The sequence below is a fragment of the Mytilus galloprovincialis genome, chromosome 8 (genome assembly GCF_965363235.1).
Source record: "Mytilus galloprovincialis chromosome 8, xbMytGall1.hap1.1, whole genome shotgun sequence".
Lineage (NCBI taxonomy): Eukaryota > Metazoa > Mollusca > Bivalvia > Mytilida > Mytilidae > Mytilus > Mytilus galloprovincialis.
The window spans coordinates 95290839-95296356 of NC_134845.1; the positions used below are offsets into that span (position 1 = coordinate 95290839).

The 5518-nt window shown below is 31.6% G+C and overlaps 1 long non-coding RNA gene across 1 annotated transcript; it reads left to right on the plus strand.

Moving 5' to 3' along the window:
- Positions 1-2550: 2550 nt before the first annotated feature.
- Positions 2551-5153, plus strand: LOC143043853 (uncharacterized). The gene is made up of 3 exons (XR_012968557.1): positions 2551-3035; positions 3784-3852; positions 4616-5153. It is a non-coding gene; the product is annotated as an uncharacterized LOC143043853 (long non-coding RNA).
- The last annotated feature ends 365 nt before the right edge of the window (positions 5154-5518 follow it).

Below are 5518 nucleotides of genomic sequence, written 5' to 3' on the forward strand. Positions count from 1 at the left end.
TCACTTCTGTTATTTTTTATTATAAAATAGAAAATTGAAAGAAAGAAACAGCTGTAACGGGAAAAATAACATCTTTGTCAACCAAATACAACTTTATTTTCATTCATTTGAGTAGTTCTTTGGGGTGCGCCAGGCTTTTAAAGTTGAACGTTCACATGCCATCTTTGAATGATGCCCGTTACCATGGTAACCATGCGGGGGGTTTTGAGACACCAGAAATTAAAACTTTGGATAATATTAGGAATGATAAAAATAAGTTCTGGGTATGAAAGTTTCTAAACTAAAACTCAAAATAATTTCAAATTTCAAAGATTTTTTTATGAATAATTAGCCGATTTACTCTAGAACAGCATTAACCTACCTGCGTGGTAAATTAACTCCTTGACACATATTTTAGTTGAATACATGAATGAAAGCAAAGACGGTAGGCAGCATGAAAAAGACAGTGATGGGAATCGTATTATTTGGTAAATGTGAAATATTCTAAGCCGACATTCTTACAATTTTATGGGATTGAAATATCACTAAAAAGTTTACAATCTATAGGAATCAACACTGAAAGAGGAAAACATACCAGCTGTTTTTCTTTTTAATATTCATATTTTCTACATCTTTTAATTACCGAACGTGACTTATACCTGATTGTGACTGTTTTGCTGAGTGTGAATTCGCATTGCTAAAAGACGTGTCACGTTACTTTTCTATCCGAAATTCATGCATTTAGTTTTGATGTAATATGTGTTATTCTCCTCGGATTTTGTCAAATGTTTTATCGTTTATAGTTGTAAATCTTATTTTTGTTCTGTTTTCGTGTGTTATGGTAGAGATAATAAATCATCCAGTTCATTTGGTTCAACTAAATTTATACGATATATTTGGTTTACAGTTTGATTAAGAGAAATACCGACATAGCTAGATATCAAATTGTTTATCTAATTACTACCACACTTTGATATTTATTATTATTGTATAGCAATATAATATTTCCCACATAAAGTAACCAAAAGTTAGCGTGCAATAAATTCCATTTCAAAATTCATGACGTCATCAACGACTAAATCTTGGTTTAAACCAATTTTTACTTTCAAATATTATATTACAATAAAACGGTTATTGCATGAAAATGTGGGAATATTGTCTCTCGTAGAACATATATTGCACTCGCAAGCTCGTGCAATATAAAATTCTACTCGGGACAATATTTTATTTTGTAGTTAGTCACCGGTTTTATCATTTATATCTATTATACATGCATAGTCATTTTATATAGAAAGAAATATTGTTTGCAAAAGTATGAATTATTCTAAATGATAAGGATGTTCTCATCCTCGGCAGAAAACCCTTTATTCGACACAACTTTTTGGAACTTTTGGTTCTCAATGCTCTTCAACTTTATACCTTATTTTTGCTTACGAACTTTTTTCATCGCATCTGGCGTATTAAATTTTAAACCTGGCATCTAATGTTAGCTATTATTCGTGAGTTTCCCTGTTCTATATGCTCTCCCATTTATTTGTATTGTAGTCCTATCATGTAATGTTGTCATTTTGATGTGTTATTTAACATTGTTATAACAGCGGGAGGTTTGAAAGGCCACAAAACCAGGTTCAACCCACCATTTTTTTCTTAAAATGTGAACCAAGTTAATAAAATGGCCATTGTTATATTATAGTTCGTTTCTATGTTTGTTACATTTTAATGTTGTGTTTCTGTTGTGTTGTAGTTCTCCTCTTATATTTAATGTGTTTCCCTCAAATAAAGACAGCAGACGTACACCGCTTTTCGAAATTGATAAATCGATTGAGAAAAAAACCCAAATCCGGGTTACAAACTAAAACTGAGGGAAACACATCAACTTTAATCCCCGCCACATTCTGTATGTATGTACTGTCCAAAGTCAGGAGCCTGTAATTCAGTGGTCGTCGTTATATGTTACATATTTGTTTTTCGTTCATTTTTTGTACATAAATTAGGCCGTTAGTTTCTCGTTTGAATTGTTTTACATTGTTATGTTTTACATAGCTTACTATGCGGTATGGACTTTGATTTTTGTTACATACCGCGCAGTGACCAATAGGTGTTTATTTCTGTGTTATTTCGCTCTCTTGTGGAGAGTTGTCTCATTGACACCATACCACATCTTTTCTTTTTTTTATATAAGAGGAGAACAATGACACAACAAAAATACTAAAATGCAACAAACACAGAAACGAACTGTTAGATAACAATAGCCATTCTCTAACAGTCAAAGAAAGGTTCAAAGTCATGTATAATACAATTTTAAACCAAGGTAAAGTTCAGTTGAAATTGCATATGATCAAAATCTTAAGACAAAATGTTTGAAATTGCAAATTAACACTTTCAATGCTTCATTTGTTTAAGAACTAATTGAAATCTCTTCGAAACCATCAAACATTCACTTTCAACATTTACGAAAGTGGTGTTTTATAAAAAAAAAAACATAATGGGTTTATCAACTACCTTTCCATGCAATTGGGACAACATCCCTAATGCGCCTCGAAATGAGGAACTCAAAAGTCACGTGTAAAGAAAAAATCTCTGTGTCGTAATATTGGACATGTTTCTATTTTTAACAAATGACTGAACTTAATTATTTGTGGTGATTAGGAAAGTAGAGGAACATAGAATAAATGTGTAAAAACTATGGAGCTATTGAATGTGTTCAAAGTATTAAATTTTCAAAGAACTTATTGTGTTAAAAAGGGGATATTTTACCACAAGGAGCCGCATCACAAAAGGATGTTCGGGGTTTGCTAATTTACGGAAAAAGTAATCTCACTTCGTACCCCGAAAATTTAACCACATATGTGAAAATGTCACAGCTTCGAAACGAGCTATCATACATATCCAAGTTTACGATATGGACTGAGCTACAGGAAAAAACGTTACCATTACCGCCTATGTAAAAACAATTAAAGATATTGAGCCAATTTACAAAAAGATTAATCCGAAGTTTTCAGAGTGATCTATGGATGATTTCACCTTGTACACCCGGAAAAAGTGTGAAAATGATGGTTAGTATTTTTTTATTTATACCTAGATATCCCAGATGATTTTAGATAACCATTATAGATAAATACCAGCAAATACTCAATGAAATTTTCGCTTTTAAAATGCATTACTGGCACGGGGCTGAACACTTTTTTTAGGCACAATTCTAACTTTGTTTACACCCCCGAGAGATCTGAAAGGAATTTGTTTATGAATTGAAAAAGGCATGAACTAACATAATAGTTTTAGCTGTAAGTACATGACACAATACAGTCTTTGATATGTAATTATCACTCCGGTTTACAGGAATAACTGATAATCAAGGGAGATAACACACTTCATACGAGTAAAGTGGAATACATTATCACATGTGCTTTAATCCAATAATTTGACCCATGGTCAGTAGATATCATATGCAGTTAATTTTTAAAACAGTCAAACATTTACATGTATTAAGGAAATCATGAATTATTATTTGTAATGCACACTAGCAAATCACAAGATATTGTCTTTTCTCAGTGAAAAAGGGGGAGGATCAACAAAACTTTTGAAAACAATATTGCTGCACCTTTCAACTATTAAGCTAGTTAGCTAGCACTCGTTGCTGCTAATATAAAAGATTTAAATCAAGGTTGATAAGCCTTAAGGGAGAAGCATTTTTCTTTCTTTGCGATAAAACTTTCAAGAATTTGATTTTTGCTCTCTCAATAATACTTATGTATCTAAACCAAATAATAACACAGCCTGAGTAATTTTTTTGTCTTTTTTCAGTTCCAGACATATCATTACTTTTTAACCTGAGATGGCAAACTAGAGGTTTTAAAAAGTCCTGAATAACTGGTAAGCATTTTGTTTTATTTGGCAAGCTCTAAGTTGTTTATTTATGGTATTTATGCAATTCAAATTACAGTCGGTATGTTAAAAATATACTGATATGAAAACTGTTGCTATGGTCTTGGCATTAAATGAAAATGCTTGGTTACTGATCTTTTCGACTCCATATTTCAAGTTAAACCTTGCGGCAACTGTTCTTCATGTAACACTGCTAACTGTAATTAGCATTATTTTGATATGTCGTTAGTTAATGACGCCATATTACGTGTGATGCCACAATGTTTCCTTTCAAACCTTATGCCGATATCTCACTGATAAAAGATTTTCACTGAAATACATGTAAAATACATTTTTTCTCAAATAGAATTATGTGAAAGAACAAGTTTTGAAAATTTGCACTTCATTGCACTCTAATTATATGATTCAAATGACTTTTACAGTAGTCTATAGTGGTTTCTACAGTATAAAATACAAGGTTTCCACTGGCTAGAATAATTATGTATTTTGGTGTTTTTTTTATGAAATCTTCATCTTTGCATAATTTTTCTGTCAAAATGCACTTTTAGGCTCCAGAAAATTTTATTGAATGTATTAACAGGGTCTGTGTGTTGTAATTTAAGGTTACATTCAGATGTTGTGTCCTTCTTTTGACTAGTGAAGGTATACTGGAAGAAATTAATTATGCATACACTTTGTATTCAAAATAAATAAATATAGCGATAAAAGTGTCATTGCCTTATAGTGCTGAAACAACTTTATTTTTTTTCAGAAATGGACAAAAATACACAGATTTATTCAGAATGTCATACCGATGAAGATCACATAAAATATTTGAAAAAATCAGAACTATGGATTGCAATATGGGACAACATCCCTAATGCGCCTCGAAATGAGGAACTCAAAAATCAAGTGTAAAGAAAAAATCTCTGTGTAGTGATATTGGACATGTTTCTATTTTTAACAAATGACTGAACTTAATTATTTGTGGTGATTAGAGGAACATAGAATAAATGTGTACAAACTATGGAGCTATTGAATGTGTTCAAAGTATTAAATTTTCAAAGAACTTATTGTGTTAAAAAGGGGATATTTTACCACAAGGAGCCGCATCACAAAAGGATGTTCGGGGTTTGCTAATTTACGTAAAAAAATACTCTCACTTCGTACCCCGAAAATTTAACCACATATGTGAAAATGTCACAGCTTCGAAACGAGCTATCATACATATCCAAGTTTACGATACGGACTGAGCTACAGGAAAAAACGTTACCATTACCGCCTATGTAAAAACAATTAAAGATATTGAGCCAATTAAAAAGGAGCCAATGTAGGGCAGGAACACACCATCTCTTAATAATCTACTTAAAAAAAAATGTTTCAAGATCTTTCATGAATAAACACAAAACAAAACAAATGACCTACTTTTATACATGTAAGGTACATTGAATAATGTTCATTTGCGATTTTATCATAAAAGGTTACAGACACATGAGCTGTCTTCAGATGTCATATAAATACTTTAGAAATAAAACTATGTACTGAGTATCACTCTATTTGTAAAATAATAATTTGCTTCTACGTGAGCACAAGTTAAAACACAACCAAACGATTTTACCGTATTCACTCCTATCATGCATGTAACTGTAAACTATTCAAACTATCCGGAATATCT